This window comes from Camellia sinensis, chromosome 13 (genome assembly GCF_055761805.1).
Source record: "Camellia sinensis isolate YWXY chromosome 13, ASM5576180v1, whole genome shotgun sequence".
NCBI lineage: Eukaryota > Viridiplantae > Streptophyta > Magnoliopsida > Ericales > Theaceae > Camellia > Camellia sinensis.
The window spans coordinates 86,727,389-86,750,323 of NC_138973.1; the positions used below are offsets into that span (position 1 = coordinate 86,727,389).

Here is a 22,935-nt window from a genome sequence, read left to right on the forward strand (position 1 = left end):
CAGTTTCCTCCTCTCACTGCCCCTGTTTCCAAAGAGAATTTGGTTCATATTGATTCTGTTAGACTTATTTATTTTGATGATTTATTTAATTATGTTTTTAATTTATTTGGAAGAGAAAAATAGAATCAAAATTTATTTTGATGATTTATTTGAAAGAGAAAAATAGAATCAAAATTTATTTTGTCTCATTATTTCTTACCTAAAACTTTTTTTCTAAATGTTGTTAGAATGTATTTAATATTTGATTAAAGCAGAGGTTCAAATAGCCCAGAGTAAAGGTTCAAACAGCCCAGCACAGCAGCATGCCAAAAGGTTCAAACAGCCCAGCACAACAGCAAGCCAAAAGGTTCAAGTGGAAGATATTCAAATTAGTAATGATGGAGTGGAAGATATTCAAATTAGTAATGATGGAGTGGAAGATATTTAAATGAATACAACGGCTATAAACGGCTATAAATTCAAATGAATACAACGGCTATAAACGGCTATAAGTTCAAATGAATACAACGGCTATAAGTTTCATTATATATACCAAAGCCTCTAATGTAAATAAGTTACAAAAAAAATCAGAAAATATTCTTTGATCTATAATCATTCACATCTATTCTCTGAAAAATTCTCTGAGAAATGTTCTTCAATTTTTGTTTACATCCTCTTTCAGAAATTATACACTGAGACGTATAGGTTTAAACATATCTTTCCTGTGTGAGGTTTACAGAAAAACTAGAGCTTCATTTTTATATCTATCTTTGAGAGATAATTCTTGTAGCTTTCTATGAAAGTAAAAACACATTCTTTTCAACCTTGTAAGAGTGAAGTACACTTAGTGTTCGTGACTTAGAAAGTCCGTGTAAAATTCGTGGAGGATTGTTCCATTTGTAAAGAGGTTGCTAGCACCCCTATGAAGTTAGAGCATAGTGGAAAATCTCAAGTGAAGCTTGAGGAATGGACGTAGGCCGAGTTGAAACCGAACCACTATAAATTTGTTTGCCTCTCTCTCCCTTATCTCTTTATTTTATTTAAATTGCTGTAGTTATATTTCACATTTTCACTGTGTTAAAATCATTAACTGACATAGTTGTTAGAACACTTGTTTTAATTATTTTTATTTCATTAACTATATTTATCTATTGTGCTAGTCATAATTTTTATTATGGTATTATTAATTTTTAATCGTAAAAACCTAATTCACCCCTCCTTAGGTTGTCTTTTAGGTAACAGATCCATTTCCTTCTGAGGTCCCGTCCGATGATTACATCTCCACAGTTACTCTTGAGCTTATTCTATCTTCTCCTACTGCTTCACCTCTAGCTGCTTCTCCTTCTTTGGTCTTTTCTCCTTCTCCGTTGTTAGTTTATTCTCGTCGCAAGGCTCCTCCTCCACTAGTTGTCTTTGCCCCTACTGTTGATCCTCCTGTTTCTAACAACTCTGATCGTGCTACACCCCGATATCCTCCTTAAGCACATCATCCTCCAAACAGGTTGGGTTGGTCTAATACTTGTTTTTCTGCTTCCTATCGTACCTTTTTGTCTTCTATTCATTATTTTGTAGAACCTCAATCTTATAAGGAAGCCTGTCAGGATCCTCATTGGGTTCAAGCTATGGAGGATGAGTTGTTTGCTCTACAGAAAACTAATACATGAGAGTTGGTTCCTTTGCCTGCTGATAAGAATCTGGTTGGTTGCAAATGGGTCTACAAAGTCAAGATTTGTTCTAATGGTTCTCTTGAGCGCTACAAAGCTCAGCTGGTTGCCAAAGGTTTCTCCCAGGAATATGGTATTGATTATGAGGAGACGTTTGCTCTTGTTGCCAAGATGACTACTGTCCGTACTTTGATCTCTGTTGCTGCTATTCGTTATTGGCTTCTTTATTAGATGGATGTTAAGAATGCTTTTCTTAATGGCCATCTCACTGAGGAGGTTTACATGCGTCCTCCCCCTGGTCTTCACCATTCCTCTGGCCAAGTTTGTCGTCTTCGGCGTGCTCTGTATGGTCTGAAGTAGTCTCCTCGTGCTTGGTATGATCGCTTTCAGACTGTTGTTACCATACTTGGGTTTCATCCTTTTGCTTCCGACTCTGCTTTATTTCTGAGACATACTTCGACTAGTTTTGTTGCTCTCTTACTATATATGGATGATATGATCATCACTGGCTCTGACTCTACTGCTATCTCTGAGGTCAAGTAGCATCTCTTCCGCACCTTCACAGTATTTTCTTAGTATTGAGGTGGCTTCTTCTCCCAAGGGTTACTTTTTATCCCAAGCTAAATATGCCAACGAGGTTATTCATTGTGCCAGACTTACTAACACTAAGCTTTCTGATACCCTCATTGAGCTTAATGTGAAGCGTAACACTACTGATGGTATTCCTCTGGACGATCCTACATTATATCGCGAGCTTGTGGGTTGTTTAGTCTATCTGACAGTTACTCACCCTGATCTTGCCTATGCTGTTCATGCGGTTAGTTAGTTTGTTTCTGCTCCTCGCTCTACACATTGGGCTGCTTTGTTTCGAATTCTTCGCTATCTTCGCAATACTATCTTTCAGGGCTTACTATTCTCTTCTACTTCTTCGTTAGATTTGCTGGCCTATGCTGATACTGATTGGGTTGGTGATATTAATGATTGTAAATCTACTTCTGATTTCTGTATGTTTCTTGGCGATTCCCTGATTTCTTGGAAAAGCAAGAAACAAACTACTGTTGCCCGTTCTGCTGCCGAAGCTGAAGCTGAGTATCGTGCTATGGCTTATGCTACTGCTGAAATTGTCTGGCTTCGTGGTCTCTTATCTGACTTGGGTGTCCCTCAGTCTTCCCTGACCTCTCTCTATTGTGACAACCGAAGTGCTATTCAGATTACTCATAACACTGTCTTTCATGAACGGACAAAGCATATTGAGATTGATTGTCACTTCATCCATCAGCATCTATAGTCTGGCGTTATCTCGCTTGCTTTTGTTTCTTCAACTCTACAACTTGCTGATTTCTTCACCAAGACTCACACCACTGCTCGGTTTTAGTTTTTTCTTAACAAACTCTCAGTGTTTTCTGCTAAAACACCTTAAGTTTGAGCGGGGGTGTGAAAATATTGTTCTCCGTTTTTCTTTTCCTTTTAGAATTAGGAATTAGTGTTAGTGTTCTATATCTAATAGCATTCTATTTCAGTGATATACTTTGTTTAGGATTAGGATTTAGCATTCTATATAAGTGAGTGATGTATTCTTTGTTCAATTCAATGAGACATACAGTTTGACTCAGAAAACTTACAACCACCACCACACCGTTGCAGCCACTCCACACCACTAAAACAACTAGAGGTGTAAATGGTTCTGTTAGGTCAGTGTTATGAGTAAATTTAATACCGAACAGATGTTTTCGATTTTGATGGTTCAAAAACCTATACAAATGTATGGTAAGGTTCGGTTTTATTAGTTTTATCGGTTTGATATAGAAAAAGAATTTTCTTGAAATTTTAAAAGATTTTATAAAAATGTATAGAATTTCACATTAAAAATAAATTTAAAAAATGTTTGAAAGTTTTTCTATAAATGTTCTCTTTCTCTAATTTTTATCACAAAAGTGTATTTATATTAGTCACTTATCATGTAATGCTCAATTTAAATATAATATTTGGTTAGTTTAGTTTGCATCAGTATAAAAACATTTTAAACCGAAATAGACTATATATTATGAAAAACCAACCGAAAACTAAAATTTCATCGGTTTCTATCAGTCGGTTCGTTTTCATTGGTTTTTTTACATCCCTAAATATAATTACTAATACATTAGTATTAAGGCTACAACCAAATATAGAAAAAAGATTTTCTTACGAAAAATATTTTCTCAATTTTTTTTCAAAGAAAATACTTTTCGTCAAATTTTTTTTTACAAAAAAAAAAAAAAAAAAAAAAAAAAAAAAAAACTAGCAGAACATTAGAGAAAACTGAAAATTATTTCGATCAGTCCGCTGTAAGATTTACTTCAGTACCTTAATATTTAGCTTGAGTTAACAAGTCAAGATGTAGACAATAAGCTACCAAACTATTTAATATTAAAAAGGAAAGCTTTACTCTATCTATGGTGTTGGAAGGAATTCCCTTTGGCTTCAAGAAAACTCTTCTTCTCAATGGTAATATCCAAAAACCAATAGAGCCTATTGAGGTTTTTCTATGGGGATACTACATAAGGGGCATGATGAAAGTGAAACAACAATCATGTTTTCTGTTTTCGTATGTATACCTTCAACTAGCTCATACACCATGTTTTTTTCTTCCCCTAAAATGAAAAGCAACTAGATCCTTAAATTAATATGATATCGAAAAGGATTATTCGTATGAAGACCCTTAAATTACTGATAAGTATTACTTTGTCTCATAAATTATAAAAGCATACAAATAGACTTCCTAAATTATAAAAAGACTTCCTAAATAGTCTCCCAGTATTACTTATCATTGTTCAAAATGCCTAGTGGGGCGGTTAGAGAAATTAAGAAGATTGAAGCAGCTTTTTCTTGTGGAATATCATCACCCCATGTGAGGGGTGATCCTCCATGTGCTGCATGAGCTGGCCATGTGAAGCTAGCACACAAGATAGCTGGCCATATGCAAGGCCAGCCTCTCCATCTCCATTCTGTTAGTGTATAAATGGAGGCTAAGGGGAAGGTGTGAGAGAGAGCAGAGCAAGCCACAGAGAGTAAGATATGTGAGGCGGAGAGACCGTCTCCCTCGGTGTGAGCGAGGGAGACGGGTGAGTGGGTGAGTGAGGAGAGTGTGAGCTCCTCTTCTATTGTAATCTTTCTGTAATATCTCCATTGTTATAGTGATAACCGGCTACTCTCCCGTGGACGTAGGCATTGAGGCCGAACCACGTTAAATATTGTGTCTCCTTGAGTGTGGGTGTGTTTTTCTGCATGGAATAATTTCTATAAGGTCTTGGGCGGGATCCCAGATCCCAACATTTCTGTGGGATGGGAATGACCTGAAAAGGAAGGTCCATTTGGTGAAATGGGTTGAAGTAACTAAAAATGTGGCACAAGGAGGATTGGGCATCAGAAGATCAAAAGATGTAAATGCTAGCTTATTGTTCAAATGGTGGCAGAAGTTTGGGTGTGAAGTGAATGCATCGTGGAGAAAAGTTTTGTGCAACAAATACAAGATAGAGGAAAGCAGGTGGTTTCCAGAACAAAGGCCATCTTGCAAACACTCAAGAATTTTGGAGTGACATTGTTTTTCAGTTTCAGACCTTAGACAACCCCTGTTTGAGTTCTACTTAGATAACCACCAAATCAAGGTTGGGCATGGGAAGAGAATAAGGTTTTGGCATGACAAGTGGTACAGAAATTGGAGCTTAAAAGAGGAGTTCCCAATGTTGTATGGTCTATCAACTGATAAGGAGGGCACATTATTCAGATTTTATGAAAGGAAACCAAATCTAGAGGAATGGGACTTATTTCTCAGAAGAACCTAATATATGGTTGGGAGAAGGATGAAGTTACAAGAATGAGTCTTTACTTTAATTTCTGCCCCCTCCCTGAGGCAGGGGTATATGGATTGTCCCAGTCGGAATGGAGCAGCTACAGGAGGGTTTAAGGTACAGATCAGAGTTTGTAGCTTTGTGTGGAATAATGTTATTCCCCCTGAGGTATAATTTTTTGGTTGGTTGGTTGGCATGGAAGACAGTCAAAACAACTGATTTTCTTCAAAAAAAATTGATATCTTAAACAGTATTGCATCTACTCTTTGTGTTTTCTGCAAAAATGATCCTGATCTGCTGTTCATTTGCTTCTGCACTGCCCATTCTCTTGGAATGCGTGGTCTGAAATGATGCAGTGGTGGGGTGTTCTGTGGGCAATACCTGGCACAGTTGAGGGTTTGTTTCAATGGTAGACTGCAGGTAAATTCAAAAAGAATGAGAAAATGTGGAGGGTTGTTCCTAGTTGTACTTTGGTCAGTTTGGAAGCTTAGGAATGAATGTGCATTTAATGGAGCTCAGCCAAATTGCTATGACTTGTGTGAGCTTATTAAAAGATCAGGTTAACATTATGGCTTAAAGCCTCAATACTCAGTTAATGATTTTGTTCACAATTTAAGGCAGATAAGGGATTGCATTTGATCTGCTATTGGGGTTCATTGCTGCAGCATATGGGTGGTTTGAGCAGTTTTTGGGTTGCCTTTGGGAAACGAAAGTCATGGTGATCAGTTAAAGCTAAGCCTTTAGGAAAGGGATGATTTTTAAAACCTCATAAAGCATTGAGATAACAGAATGCATTATACATATGATCCCACAGATTGAAAGACAAAATTAAAAAGAGGCACAAATCAAGGAAGGGGATGGAGATGATCCGGTGCATGTGCGTGTGGTTTGAAAAAGCATAAGGTAAGGTTTGGTAGAGTTTTAAAATTATGATTTTAAAAATAGAGTTGTATTTTGAACTTGTGAGTTTTGGAATTATGAGTTGAAAAGAAAAAATTTGTTTAATTATGAGTTTTAAAAAGAGTTTTGAATTAAGTTTTAAATTTTTGATAGGACATATGAAATGAGAAAAATTGTTTGATTATGAGTTTTGAAAAGAATTTTCAAAACTTAGGTCTCGTTTGGGAACAGACTATTTTAGTAACTTTTTGGTTAAAATATGAGATAAAAAAAACTTGTATGTTTGGAATGATTTTTTAATTTTTTACAAAAGATGTACAAAAAGTAGAGAACAAAGAGAATTTTGGACTTTTTTTTGTATAGGTTATAGACTTTTTAATTTTTTTAATAACTTTGACTTCTAGGATAAAATTATTATTTTCCAAACAAGGCCTTAATTCAAAAACTTATAACTCATAACCAAACATACAACTCAAATTCTATTGAAATTATATTCAAAATTCATAACCAAACTTTTTTTTTAAATTCAATTCAAAAAAATAATTTGTCATTTTGGTCTAAAAAAATAATTTGTATATTTGAAAAATATCAAAAACAAATATAATTTTTTTTCCCCAAACAACAGGTGGTGATTGGCAATTGCAAAAAAATATATATATATATACTTTTTCGGTCAACCGGCCGGACATCCTGGAAGATATCCGGGCAGATGATCTAGTAGACCAAAAATTTAAAAATTGTCTGTTTCACCAAATATGTTTTCAAAATGTATTTTGAAATTGATTTGAAATTATGATTTGAAAACTCAAACAAAACATAGCATTCAAATATAAGAATTGAAATTAGTTTTTAAAAACTCTACTAAACATAGTCTAAATTTTTTGGATGGGTCATTTGTTGATTGGATGACAAGTAAACAATCCCTAAATAACTATAACTCTTAAGATAATAGCAATGGATGTGAATAGAATTTAACTACACATTCTCATCAAAATTTGAGTCATTAATGTACTTTTTAACCATTCAAGTGGAACATATCCTTTAGCAGTGTAAACTTTTGTACAGTGATTTTAACAAAGACAGGTTAAGAATACTATGTTGACATCAACAACTCATTAATATTAATTATAGACTTTGATTGATAATATTGTTGTACGTGCATTTCATGACATCTGTTGCATACATCAATGGTACTCAACCAACCAAAAATTCATCAGTCTTTTTTTTTTTCCCTTGTAAATTATACTGATTTTTCTTAGAATTTGAAAAAAAAAAAAAATTATACTATTTACAAATTCAAATAATTAAACTAACTCCTTTTTTATTTTTATTTTTTTTTATAATCACTACAGGAAATATTAGATTTGGCGGCGTATTTTTAACGGCGTTTTTAAAAACGCTACTGTTTGTAATATTTAATGGCGTTTCATAAGCGTCGCATTTTTCTCTAATCAAAACGGCGCCGTTTCATGAATAGAAGACGTTTATCAACGCCATGAAATGGTTTTGTCCCGCACGCTCCTCTCCCTGTTTCACCTTTATTTTGAATCTGACTCTGACTCTGACTCTCACTCTCGCTCTCGCTCTCTCTCTCTCTCAAAATCAAAATCGTTTCGGATCGGTGATCTTACATCGGTGATTCATCAGAAATCTTTCAAAATCGAAGTCAGAGCTTCGAAGATCTTACATCTCCTCTCCCTGTTTCACCTTTATTTTGAATTTGACTCTCACTCGCCCTCTCGCTCTCTCTCTCTCTCTCTCTCTCAAAATCGAAATCGTTTCGGATCGGTGATCTTACATCGGTGATTCATCAGAAATCTTTCAAAATCGAAGTCAGAGCTTCGAAGATCTTACATCGGTGATTCATCAGAACCATTTCGAAGTTCTCTCTCAAAATCGATTCAGATCGGTGAATCGATTCGGATCGGTGAGCTACTCTCTCTCTCTCTCTCTCTGTTGTACAGGTGCCATAATGTAGCGAGTAGTGACAGCAAACTCCTGCTTAGAGTAGACAATGTGAATGTTGCTCTTGGATTTGAGGAATATAAGATTCTTGTGACAGATGATAACCTTTAATTTGTAGCACCGAATGGCCATTTTATCTAATTTTAAGGGCCATGAATGTTATAAGCTTAAAAGAAATCAAAGACACAAAGATTACTTAACACAACATAATGGAAAGAAGTTAAAACCGAACATCTGATGGATTTTTTTATTTTTTATATCGTCATTGACATCATTTTTGCTACTACATTGAATACTTTTGTTAGATTTACCTTCTCTAAATACGTCTAAACCTTTCAGATGCTGAGGGATTGATTTTTTGTTTTTCCTTATTGAATTATAAGTTTGTCTCTCTATTGAGAACTACTGTTTTTAGTATAAATTTCTGCTACTTGGCTGAACCTTTGCTAAATACATTAGTGTTGTTGTTGTTCCTATTTTAGCATTTTAGCCAAATCTGCTAATGCATGAACATCTTTATTATATTCAGAAATGTGTAGATTTTTTTCCTAATTGATGGTAATTGTTTAGTAATCAAGTAACATGAAGTTCATATAGGAGATAGAATTTTCTTGCAATGAAATTAAGAAAATTAGTGCTTCATTAGGTTAGTTGGAATAACAAAACTTCAGAGTTTAGACACATTAATTATACAAGTGGGACTTGCTTGTGCCACACATATTCTTTTCCCCCCTTCCATTGTGGCTTTGTGAGAAGAAATCTGAGATAGTAATGATGTTTAGTATGGTTTGTGGTCAAACAGAACTGGACAGTGATTACTGAAATTTGAACTCATCGTAGTGCTGTTAATTGTTTTGGTAGCTATCTTTAAGTTCAAGTTCTGGAAGACAAAATGAGAAATGGATTGACCAATGGCCATTCCTAGTAATCTAAAAAATCAGTGAATCAGTTGGTTGTAGTCAAAATTTTCTGCATGATTTTAGAGAGAATCGTTTTGATTTTGCAGAGGATCGAATCAATACGAAGTTCTCTCTCTCGATTCGGTGATTCTTCTTCTTGAGCACAGAGCGATTGCGATTTTGAAGTTCGATTTTGAGCACCGTGATTTGGAACTCTTCTTCAGATCCGTGATCTTCGTCTTCTTCGATCAGAGGTTAGATGTTCTTCTGTGCTCTGTTTGGAACTCTTCTTCTTAGATGTTTCTTCAGCTCTGTGAATCTCTTCTTTTATGCTCTGTTTCCACTTTTTGCTTAAATCATTATCTTCTTCGTTTCTAGTTTTACTTATTGTTCTGCTCAAATCACTATTAGGTAAATTTTCGATTTTTGATTTGTTAAAGTACAATGTTGATTTGGTTGTTGATTTTTGTTTGCGCAGAGAAGGATCGAGAATTGGGGGAAGCCTTAGAGAGAAGGCAGTTGAAGAGGTTCTGTTCTATATGTCTTCTCTCTTCTATGTAATTGCCATTCTATGTATTTTTCTAATATAAATAAATGCTAGTCTCAATTCATCTAAATTGGTTAACTCTATATAACTTACTATTAGTCAGATTTGTGTTGTATATTTTTTTTGTTCTATGGAGCTCTATTGGGTTATGAATTCCAGTTTGGTTTAATCAGTTGACAGTAGTGATGAAGACTGATATAGATGTAGTGTAGGCAATTGAGCTATCTAGAAATCTCATTATTGATTACTGATAAAATAATGATCAATTTGCTTCACAACTTTTGCTTCACAACTTTTGCTTCTAGTTTAGACTGTAATCAAATGCACGTCTTCTGAAAATATTTGCCAACAAAGTAAGAAGTAAAGAACTAATAGCATATTAGTGAGACTTCCTCATTTATAAGAGAAAAGTAAGTGTTATTTTCTCACATGTTAGTGGCTGAAAGCTGAAATAAATTGTTGGAACAGTTATATGGTGTCCAGGTGTCATATGCTATGATAGTATTATTAATCTAATGTCTACATGATCATATATAAATAATTAAAAAAAAGAAGCATTTATAGCAATCGCTTTTCTAGAGTTCATATTAGGCCTATTGAATTTCTTATTTCACTTATCTATCTTCATTTGAAACTAGTGGATGACATGTAAAGGGGCAGAACAGATGGATGGAGATTGGAAAGGGCTCCACTTGAAACTTGTAAACAAGATTTTATTGAATTACTATGTAAAATGTGATAGACCAACTAAGCTTTTGTAGGACAGCTAAGGCAGTTCATCTTTGATTGTTAAGGTATTTAGGCTTTGTGGTTTTGTTGAATCTTGTTGTTCTAGAAGATACCAAACATTTTTATGTTTTGTAGGATAATATGACGTGCAGAGGCATATGTGAAGTTCATGTGATAATTCTTGACTCTGAAGAACATGGCATCAATTAATAAACTATGTTCTTATGTGCATGCTTGTCTTGTGCTCTAGATTTCATTGTTAAGATAAATAAAATATGGGCTCACACTTCTTCCTGCACTTGATTTAGCAAAAGCTTAGTTAATGAAATCTGTTGTACCTCCTTTTGTTAAACTTGATCTAGATCCAAAGAAATTAGTTTTTATTTTTTTATTTCCAAGTTTAAAAACTCTTATTGATCACACATTGTCAGATCTGGATATTGGACTAGTGATAAGAGGGAATGGGTTGAACTATCAAGATCGGCCCCTTTATTGATCCTGTAGTTTGGGGCAAAACAGGTAAAGATTTTGACTACCACTTTGCTTTTATTTGTGTTCTCTTTATAGTGTTTTATCTAGATTTTTGTTATGTTTATACAAATATATTGTATTTTTTTTTTTCCATTAATGTTCTTCACAGTAATTGCTTTTGTTTTGATTGGAGTATAAGAGTCTTTAGTGAAGGTATGGTAAGTAAGATTCCTGACTTTGAGACTGTTAGGGATATCAGAGAGAAGCTTTGCTACATAAGGTTAGTGAATATCATCGTAGTTTGGTTTGCTTTTATGGAATTTGAGATTGTTCTATATTTCTCTCTGTTTTGCAACACCTCAAGAATTCATGTTTAGTATATTTTTATGACAATTAGATTCAATGGTCAGTGTCTACTAATTTGATGAAGATGTTATGCTATACTTAATTTTCTCAAATTTTGTCCATGAAGTTTTGAGATTATTAGTTTCAATTGTTGTCAATTGTGGATGCTAAAGACTTAATTTTTATGTGGTTTTCATGCCTTTTTTAGGTTATCCTTTTGAAAGCAATCTGTGATCTATACTGTTGCTTTCCACTTGACAGTGCAAAGGCACAATTTATTCATGTCGTAGATTGTGAGGAAATTTCTGTTTAACTATCCCATTTTGTATAGCTCAATTTTAATGTTGGGTCCAACATTCCTGAAATTTTATTGCCCGGCCTAACATTCCTAGTCAATTTGTAGAGCATTTCTACTTGATTTAATGCTGGGCCCAAATTTCTTCATTACTTTGACAGTGGAAGCACTGGAAGCAGTGGCAGCAATAGAAGCAGGTATTATAATCTTTTCTTTCATTTGTTATGTTTATTGCGTATTCTCGAATTGATTGAATTTTTTTAAGCAGTGAAAATAATCTTGAATAAAATCCATGATTTTGATTGAATTATTCTGTAAGGTAAGCTTCAAGGGTTGTTTGTCCCAAAAACTGGGGCAAGTCTGACTTGGGTTTCCACTTTCTCCATTTCCATCTTTCTGAGGAATTAGAGGGTGGTGGTGACTGGATATATCCACCTCCACCACCTCCTCCTCCTCCTTCTCCATGTGTCCTTCAAATGAAGGTTGATCTTTCAAGGGATAGGGATAGGGATAGGGATAGGGATTCCATTCCACAGATAGAAAGTGGGGGGTTAAAGGATTCACTCCTGCTCCTGTCTGCTACTGCTGCTGCTGCTGCTGCAACCCCCACCAGAGAGGACTGCATTCCTTTCAACTTGGCTACCTCTTTCTTCTCTCTCATTTCTAGAATGAAATTAGGCCCCTTGGATGTCAATGTCAATGATGCTGAATTTGCTCCACAAAAGGACTTGAACGTCAAGCTGATCTCATAAATTTTGATACTACTGCTTTGATTGCTCTTATATCAGGAATCAGTAATGGCAGTACACAGAATATTCTGGCTAAATCCGAGAGCGAATTAAGGAAGCGCTTTAAGAGCAACTATGAGTTTGTGATTGCCCAGGTATATATTTTATATTTCAAGTGCATGCGCTGTGCCGTCCACATCATAATCTTAAGCATTGTTCTGTGTTTATTGTATGCATTAGATTAGTTATCTTTTCTGCCAATTCTATGTGCAATGAACATCTAAAGCCAATCAAGAAGGTTTATTCTTTCCAATTTTGGCTACTTGTATTTCAAGCATCTCCTTGAATATAGCTAGCTATGAGACCTAGGATAGTTTTGAGTGGATATTTTTTCCCCCTCCATGTTAGCATTGGAGACTATCATGAGCTAAATTTGTATTAAAGAACTGGTAGTTTTGGGTCCAAAATATAAACATACCATCTGGTGGTGGAGTGTGATCATAGAAAGGGAAAACATTACGCAGTCATCAGCCAATTGCTTTTGTCACTTGATTATGACTTAGTTTATGCCTAATCACATATACTGAGGTGGGTACAGTGTACACTACTAGTCAATTTTTTTTTTTGCAACTAAAGGCTGAGTGTGGATATATGATGACAGGAAACTCTCTCTCTCTCTCTCTCTCTCTCTCTCTCTGGATTTCTGCTAGTTCATTTTCTTTCAATTATGCCTTGATTTCTGATTCATTTCTAGTTCTTTCATCTTTGCTAATTTCTTCTTCTGTGTCGTTGCATTTTATCGTACATCTGTTGTCTCTTTATCTTCAAGCTAGTTTTTTATCTTCAAGAAGAACTAACAATGTAAAAGTACCAATATCACTAGTTTTTAATTTCTCACTTTTATAAATCTATTAAGACATGAAGTGATTTCGTGTAGGAAATTAGTGAATAATTGTAGAAATTTGGACTGTTGACAGTCTTGTGCCTTGGCTTTTTTCCTTCTAAGATGCCTTTGCCTCATACTTTTAGATTTTGATTACTTTCTGTTTTCTTTTTTATTCCCTTTGTCTCGAGATATAAAAATCTGTAGTAAAAATAATTATATAAAATCAAACACAACATTCTAGTAAGAAAGTAAATATTTACATGACAAAAATGCAGCATGTTCTTTACAAAATAAGACAGTAACATCTCAAACACCTCTTGAAATATGAACCATGTGTATAGTTTGTGCCATTGGCATTACAAACATGAATCAATAGATCACTCAACACCAATAATGTATTATAACAGATTATTAACATATTATATTTCCTAGAGCTGAATAAAAAACATCTAGCAGATGAGGAGTTGGAGAGTAGAGCATTAGAGAACTGATTGGCCATGATAGGAGAAGTGTCACATGTACTAGGAATAATTTGCCAATGCCTGAACTCTCCTCTAAAACCTCTTGATATGCTGCCACTCTTGTAACATCAAAAGGATTTGACCCCATTATAGAGAGAGAGGGAGAGAGAGAGAGAGAGAGGTGTACTAAGTAGCCTCTTAATTAGGAAGGGGAATTTTTAAAATTAACTGGGAGTTCTAGGCAGTTGTAGGGAGTTCTTTAGAATAATGTGTTTACTTGAACATTTACCCTTAAATGAATATAGAAGTAAAAGGATTTTAATAATGCATAATTTAATTTTCTTTGGATAGTTTAGGGAAATGAAAAATATACACAAAATTAGTGTTGTACTATTATATATTAGCAAAGATGACATGCTTGACGACTGAACCAGTGCTTACCCCATTCCTCCAAGTGGGACACCTTGGGATGCTGATGGCTTGGAGCTCTCGATTGAAAGGATTAATTGGTGCTGTCTGCCCATATTAAGCAAGTAGCAATTAAATCTAAAGAAAAGGTCCAACAAAAAATTGCATCAAACAAAATGATCTATGAATTTCTTCTATTTTCATTTTTCAGACTTGAAAAAGCCTATTGCTGTCATTGCAAGAAAGTCGCGAGTTGGGTCTTCTAGGAATGAGGTCAAAACCTTGACTTCGATCCTCACTGCTCGAAGTAAGGTTGTTAGTGTGGACTTCTCTCAATTTTAATTTCATCATCAATTCTTTCCCCTCTGTACATACTTTTTCTATTTGTATATGTATATTATTCCTTGTTACTTAGTAGACATTGATGCAGCAAATGTTGATAATGAATTGGCAGTTGTGGAGTATGTTGAGGACATCTACAAGTTCTACAAGTTAACAGAGGTACTATTTTGGCCTTTATTTTTCTATCTTTTTACCTTCTCTATCTATCGACATGTTTTGCTCAATAATGGGAATTTATTATGGTAGGGTGAGAGTCGAGTTCACGATTACATGGATTCACAGCCTGAAATCAATTCAAAGATGAGATCAATTCTCATAGACTGGTTGACAGAGGTTCACAGGATGTTTGAACTAATGCCTGAGACCCTTTACCTCACAATTAACATAGTTGATCGGTACCTTTCAATGAATGTTGTCCCAAGGAGGGAGCTTCAGTTGGTCGGCATTAGTTCAATGCTAATTGCTTGCAAGTATGAAGAAATTTGGGCACCAGAGGTAATTGGTGTTCTGTTTTCATCATTTAGTTAAGAGTACTGTTTTTTCTCGGAGGAAAATCTTGCTACTTGCACCTTTGAATGTCTTATCAGCATGTTGGTCTCCCTTCTGTTGGATAAATATTATGTTTCAAGGTTATACTGCAATTTTGGAGCTGAAGTCTGTTTTGGTTTGGTCATTTTTTGTCATATTTATGCTTCATTGCTTTGTACTTTCTTTATTGTTCATCAGTTATGCTCTTTGCATTTATTTTACTGTTCTCTTGAGTTTTGCTTTCCCTACTTGCTCATAGCTGTATGATCAGTTCTTTTTTTTAATTTTATTTATCTATTATTTTTTAAATCCACAATGCAGGTAATAAAAGTTCTGAATATGATTAAACTTTATGGGAAGCCAATAAGAGTGAATAAGGTGGGAATGTTATATCCTTGTTATGCATCATTTTCTGTTTCTTTATGCTTATGCTTAGGATATTGCCACAGAAGCCATCATTAATGATTTCATGGTTTGACTTTCAGAGCCTTTGTTTGAACTAGATTTAAAATCTGATCAATAGTTTTATCTTCTTGTTTTTGGGTTCCAGGCGTATCAAGATAAAAAGAGCTTGGATGTTGGAGCTAACCTTTTTATGGGAAACCTCGATCCTGTAAGAAATTTGATGCACTCGAATGTATTTTCATGCTTTGTAAACTGCTATATGCCTATGACACAGTTTTTCAATTTCGAACCTGGCTCTGATTTTCTTTGCAGGATGTGGATGAGAAACTTTTGTATATTCTACAGGAGAGAGAGAGAGAGATATTTGTATTTTTTTTTCAGCACTCAATTGAGAATTTGTATGTGTGGAGCTCATATGATATGCTTGTTTTAATTGGTTTTGGGCATTTCTTGTGGATATGTATGTTGGTTGAATGGCAATGTTAAGTTGGGAGTCTTGCACCACTTACTTTTATGTACATTAATGTAATAGAAAAGCTTTTAAACATAGCAACTTTATATAAGTGTTATTTTTCAGTTTTATTACAGGGATTTTTTAGTTCAATTACATAAAAAAAAAAATTAAAAAAAAAACAAGGCTATCGCGGCGTTTCTAAAAAGGTCACTAAATATCACACCAAAGGCTGGATTTCTTTTAAAAAGAGATACGGCGGCGTTTTAAAACGTCGCTAAATAGCATGGTGACGTCATGCTAATGTTTGTAGAACTTTTAGCGGCGTTTTTAGAAAACGCCGCCTATAGTCATATAGTGACGTTTCTCAAGCGCCATAAAGTTATAGCGACGGCCGCGTCTTCGGCGTTTGGCGCCAAACGTCACAAAATGTTTTGACGGCGTTTTTAGGACCTATCGCGGCGTTTTTTAAACGCCGCTAAATCCTTGATTTGCAGCAGTGAATTAAGAACTCACTCTAAAAATATAAATTGGAGATTTAAATGATTCTCTCTAAGTTAATGAATCATACAAACATAAGGAGATTCGAACCGTATTTGGCCTTGGTAGGCCAATTGGTATCAATTTTAGTGATTTAAACCGTTTATTTTTTAAGACTCGTTGAGTAGAATATTGATACACAAAATCAAAATGATTGAATATCAGTATCTATATGTTTGAATCAATTTTTTTTTTAATACAAAAATAGACAACAAATATAATTTCAAGAATAACCATCTATTTTTTGTAATACAAATTTAATTCAAACATATAGTTACCGATATCTGATCATTTTAATTTTTTGCATAAATATTCTACTTAACGAACATTCAAAATCGATCCCAAAATGTACTTATCATGCTGTTGGCACCATAAATTAACAATTTTATTATTTATTATTTATATAATTGCAGGACATGTGGCACCCTCCAACTCATTTGGAGGTTATGAGAAGTTATGAAATATGGAAAGATGATGGAAAATAAAGTGGAAAACGTGGAGCATGAAGTGGAGGTTGAATGAAATTATGAAAGATCATGGAGTATGAAATGGAGGAGGTGAAAGAGTGGGTAGTTTTAGGTAGTTTTTTCCTACAAATGTTTGCCTATAAATAACCATTCATGACTACATTGTAAAGAGACCCAAAACTCAAATCAAAGACAATTCATTTCTATTTTTCTTGTTATTTATATTTCCTGCATTTTATTTTACGTACTTCCTTTTCGAAACATTTTTTGCACTTCATTTTCAAAGTATAGGAGTAGAGGTAAGTAATTGTTACTTTGATTGTTCACTCAATCAACCCGATTGTTCACTCAATCAGCTTTCTCCGTCTCTCTCATTCTTTTGTTAATTTTTATTTTCTCTACACTTAGCAATTTTGAAGTCTTCTTCATTGAGGCAAAAGAACCGTTAACACAATCGTTTGATAATTGGCTTGAATTTAATCTGTAAGGATTTATGAATCCTTGCTGGCACGCTCGCATTTATGATATTTTCCTTCGTAGAAAAAATAAGCCAACACATACCTAAACACTTGCTTAATTTGAGATGACTAACTTAAGAGAAATTAAACCACTTTTTTAAATCTTAAATGATTTGCCACTGGAACTGTTATAGCTATAATTGTGCAACTGAGAAGAAAAGTGATGCTCCAATGGTCACATATGATCGCTGCCAAATTTGGCAAATGCCAAAGCGTGTATCAAATTTGACACAAGTTCTGGCAGTTGCTATATGTGCTAACAGCTGCCAAAACCTCACATCCTCCCTTCCTATCTAAGCAAAACAGATAATTTTTTGCAAAACTGTCATTTTTGTAGAATCAAACATAGAAACTAGTGTGTTTGGACGACCGGGTAATCGTTCGAACACACCAGTTTTTGCCAATTTCTGTGTTTGGTTTTGCCAAAATAGCATCCCACCATTGGGGCAATATTGCTATAATTCTATCATTTTCTATTATTCATTATCAAATTATAGCAATAGCAATGTTATTATAGCATTTGCCATTAAAGATGCTCTAACAAAAATTGTCTAATTTACCATTTGAAATGCCAAATTTGTGGTTGTACTTTGGCTGTCATTATTAAGGACCATTCTATTTGAATCGAAAAATTATCTCAGTACGCCTAACTTAAATTTTTTATTTTTAATTCCTATTATACCGAATATGAATTTACTAATAAAGATATTATTTTTTTTCATTGTATACCCTAATCAATTATATGTCTTCTTATTCAAATCTCTTTATCTTTTTCTCAAAGTTTCAGTTATTTTCTTTTCTTTTGTCTTTTTCACTTTAAAATTTCAATCCAGTCCACCAAAACACACCATTATTATCAATATCATTATTTTTATTATATTATTAGTTCCATTTAAAAAACCTGCAGTTTTCAATGAACATGTGATTATATATATGTATATCCCAGTATATATATATATATATATATATGGTTTTCATTTATCAAACTCAAGCTTCAAATTTCACTTATTTTGACTTATATACATCAACCCTAAATTTGTGTTTTTGTTTCTTATTTTACTAAATCATGAATTTTGTTTGTTCTAATCATGTGGATTAACAGTCCAATCACACCATTAGTGTAAAATCGCAATCTTTTGGTGCATTATTATGCAAACCATGTTAAATAAAATGAACTTATATGTCTATATATCTGTATAAATAAATATATATATATATATATATATCAAAATCAAGCTTTAATTTTGACTAATTTTAGCTAATATCCATTACGTTGGTTATTTGAAAAAAATAATGTGTATTAGATTAATAACAAAACAAGTCACTAATCATAAGCTCAAAAGAAAAGTTTTTCAAAACTAATTTGAATTTTTTAATTTATTTTATTTGGGTGTATTTCAAAAGGGTAATTTGAAAAGAAAAAAAAGATATACTGAGAATAAATTATAATTCTAAATAATTTAATAAGGTGTACTAAAAGAATTAGACTGACTTAAATACTTTTTTAATGTAAATAGAATTCCCCCATTATTAAGAAGGCAAATTCTTTTCAATCAGTGATTTTATCTAGCAAGTGTTATAAAACTTTCACGGGCTTACTATGGCCCTATCTGAATAATTCGAATTTCAACATATTGCAAATGAAAAATATTAAATTTATTCAGTTGCTGTAACCATATCATCTAATTATATTTGTATTAATAATGAGTGATCTATTTTTAAAATCACACTCGTTATTAATTTTTTTTAAAACAAATGTGATCCCATCGTGTTATTATAATTATCTGATTAATTTTATTTTTTTCTACAAATGATCTACTCAAATGAGCCCCATGATTAGCCAACAAAGACCCAATAACACTCTCTAGATGGGATAACCAATTGAAAACAATGGTGCTACACACATTAATTGGTATATTAATTTGTGTACTAAGGCATGTTATAGTATTGCAATTTCAAAAGAATAATGCTATATTCACCAATTGATATACTAATTAATGTATTAATAGATGATATTATATAATTTTAGAGGTTTTGAGTATTTATAATTTATATAATGGGTGAGGTTATAGTGTTGAAGTAACAATGCTATCGCATATAGTAGTATACTAATTGATGTGTAACACTACCGATTTTAAAATTATAGACCCCATTTAAAATTATAGACCCCATTGATTATATAAATTATAAATATTCAAAACTAATAAAATTATATCATATCATTTATTAATACACTAATTAGGGGTCGTTTGGCAATGTTGGTTTTTTGATTTTTTTAGCCTGAGACTTTTTTGTTCGTTTGGTTTTCTTGTTTGGTTTTTTTGACTTTTTTGCATTGGAATGACCAAATTGCCCTTAACTTGAAAATGATATTTTTTTGACTTTTTGTTTGTATATGGGTTAGTTTGGTAATTTTACATCCTAAATTAAGTGTTTTGTCACTTTGGCATTTTGTGACTTTTTTTTTATTCTTATGTACTTATTTAGTTCCAGCATGAAAACCGAATCATGGCTTAATGTACCAATTGATAGGTATGATTTTATTCATTGAAATAGATCAACCTTCTCCATTAATTATTTGGGTTGACTTTCTTATCACTCAAACTAATTGAATCCTAACATAATTGAGGGTGGTTAGGAATATTTCACTGAAACTATTTATCTTTTAAGTTGTTTTTTTTTATGTGTTATGATGGTTTTATTACTTTAGATATAAGTGATTCTTATTAGTACACATACATATGTTAATTAGATGAATAATAAAAAGATAAAAATATAATAATAATAATTTTCAAAATAACTAGATACAAGTACATATGGGTTCAGATACCTTCCATATTAAGCTTCTAAGAACATCTCCAATGGTGTATTACATTTTTTATTAAATTTGAAAAAAAAATTTGAGTAAAAGTTTCATTTGATATCAAGTACTTCAACGGAAGTTTTTGAAGTTTCATTAGAATACCGGTTGACCAGGCGGATGTCTGGTTGGTCGATCGGCCAGTGTAAATTTTTCACAAATTTTTGTCTTGAGGTGATCATCTTGGGATCGACAGGGTGGACAACTGGAGTTGACCGATCAGTGTAATTTTTTTACAACTTTTTATCTTGAGGTAATCATTCGGAAAATATTTAGAGGGACATTCGGGAAATATCCGGTGGTGAAAATTAAACGGTTATGAATAGTGATTTGATGAAAGGTACATTGATTCTCAGTTTGATGAAAGAAAAATGAAATCTTAAATTTTTATCTATTTGATGAAACCCGTTAAAATAAGAAAACAAGTATTTTTTTATCAAATTCAAATTTAATAATAAATTTGAGAAACCATTAAAAATGATCTAAGAAAAAATAAAATATACAAGTTATTAGATGTTATAATGGGGACAAAAATGTGTATAGACAATGAGAAACATTTTGTCCATATTATGGGTGAGTCATCCTAATCAAATGCCCCACATGACATATGTCATGTACATCATTTTGGTTATAAGCATCATTTTCTTTTTTTCCTTTTCTTTTTTTAATTCTAAAAATTTTACCTTTCTTACCATATTTTTATTTTGATTTCATAAAAGGAAAAAAAAAATGAAATGAAAGATTATTCAAATAATAATAAGGTTGAAAATATACTAGTATTTATGAGATTTTGAACCCCTTTGAAGGCAAAGCCATGACCAAGTGGTAAAAAATTTGAAGTCCCTATTTGTCAAGTCATTTTATTAAATTTGGGTCAATTCTTGAAAAGTTTTTTAGGAGCAATTTTTCGTTTCTTCACTGAATGGTATTGCTAAACTTCAGTCGGTCCTATTTCGAGCCCATCTTAATAATTAAAAATGTTCAATATATAAAATTTATCAAGTATATCATTTTAATAAAAAAAATTAAGTTGATCAAATATCGATAACTATTTAATTAGATGCATTTGTATTTGCGATTTATTTTTTAAATTATAATTGCCATTGAAAAAAATATAATATGATCAAATAATTATCGATATTCAATTAATATAATTTTTTTCCAGACATGATGTACCCAACGAGTCCTTTACATTCAACGATTTGGATCATCAATATGAGTTTGAAATCAGGTCCAAAACGATCCAATAATATCGTCCAATCCAATTCTAGACTGAAGAGAAACTATTCTCATTTTCTTTCTCTTTCATCCTCTATTACTAATCATTAAAAACCATTTAAATCAGATAAGATAACAATACCAAGCATAAGAATCAATCAAAATTGGTGAACCTAGCAATAGAAAACATTTGATTACAAAAGTGATGACACAATTATTATTATTTTTTTCTTACAATTTTGTTTGCATTTATTTAAGGGAAATGTCGATGCAGTGTTGGTTTTGAAAAAAAAAAATTACAAATAAATAGTAAATTTTATAAGTATTAATAATTAAAAATATAAACTTTTTATCAATCTGTAATTATTTTTTGACAAAACCATTGATTAATGATTTCCCTTTTATTCAATAACTTGCCTCACGGAAAATGTACTCGATCAAGCATCCTTTGTCAAGAATTTGATATCTTTGACCAATGATCTATATGGGTAATTCGGATGGACACCCTCTTGGATCAGTTTCACATAATATTGATAGTATGTTTCAATCTCCATATCTATATGGTTTGAGTCTTAAATGGAGAAGATGATTAAAAGTTATTTTTTGATTTTTTTTTTTTTGTGAGAGAGAAGTGGGTTAAAAGCTGGGAAGTGGCTTTTAACCCACTTTCCAAAATAGGCCGAAATTCATGCTCATTAATTTTGAACTAATTTTTTGTTATTGTACTTGGATGATGTTAAATCAAATTAAGGTTTAAGTACATTCTGTGGAAGCCTTTGGAGATTTTTGTTTGTAGAAATTTTCATGCTATATTTGTAGAATCTTTTTATTCAACTTTAATCCAAATTCATAATGAATATTTGATTCGATAATTTGATAAAATCTGAATTCAATTTATCTTATTAATGTCAGCAATCCTATTTACATACTTTAATTCTTATGTATATATCGAAATTTAAAAATACTGGACAACATTAAAAAAAAAAATTATGATAATTTCACTTCATGCTTGTAATAATTTTTATCTTTTAACTAAAAAATAATTGGTTCGAATCAAATTTTTAAGATTGAACAGTTGATGAATTGGATTCAGATGATCATTTATTAGATTTGCAATAATCAAATCAAGTTTAGATTCATATATTTATTAACCATATTGGATTTGAATTATGTCAAATTCAACTTGATATTACAACTCGAGTAAGGTCAATTGAGTTGAGAAGTTACTCAAGCTTAGTTCAAATTTGTTGAAAGTTACTCAAGTCCGACTTGCATTCCAAACTTGTTTGCCCAAGCTTAACACAAATATAATAAATTGAATACAAGCAAGATCAAAATTGCCCGCAAATATGTGTTTTCAGTTTTTATTTACTTATTTATTTTTTAGCTAAGTTGAATATTTTGTTAAATTTAGACCATATCAAAATATTTTTTTAGGGTAAAATCATTAACAACATCAAAATAAAAATATATATGTATGATAAAAGAGAGACATAGAAACG

General features: G+C 32.6%; 1 long non-coding RNA gene across 2 annotated transcripts; it reads left to right on the forward strand.

The window, feature by feature from the left end:
- The first annotated feature begins 9,341 nt into the window (after positions 1–9,341).
- LOC145805880 (uncharacterized) lies at positions 9,342–14,416 on the forward strand. Of its 2 annotated transcripts, none has more exons than XR_014348082.1 (6): positions 9,342–9,488; positions 9,713–9,761; positions 10,942–11,261; positions 11,535–11,818; positions 12,410–12,504; positions 14,316–14,416. It is a non-coding gene; the product is annotated as an uncharacterized LOC145805880 (long non-coding RNA). The 2 variants fall into 2 exon arrangements; XR_014348083.1 differs by having other exon boundaries at positions 10,942–11,029; positions 11,783–11,818.
- Positions 14,417–22,935: the final 8,519 nt, after the last annotated feature.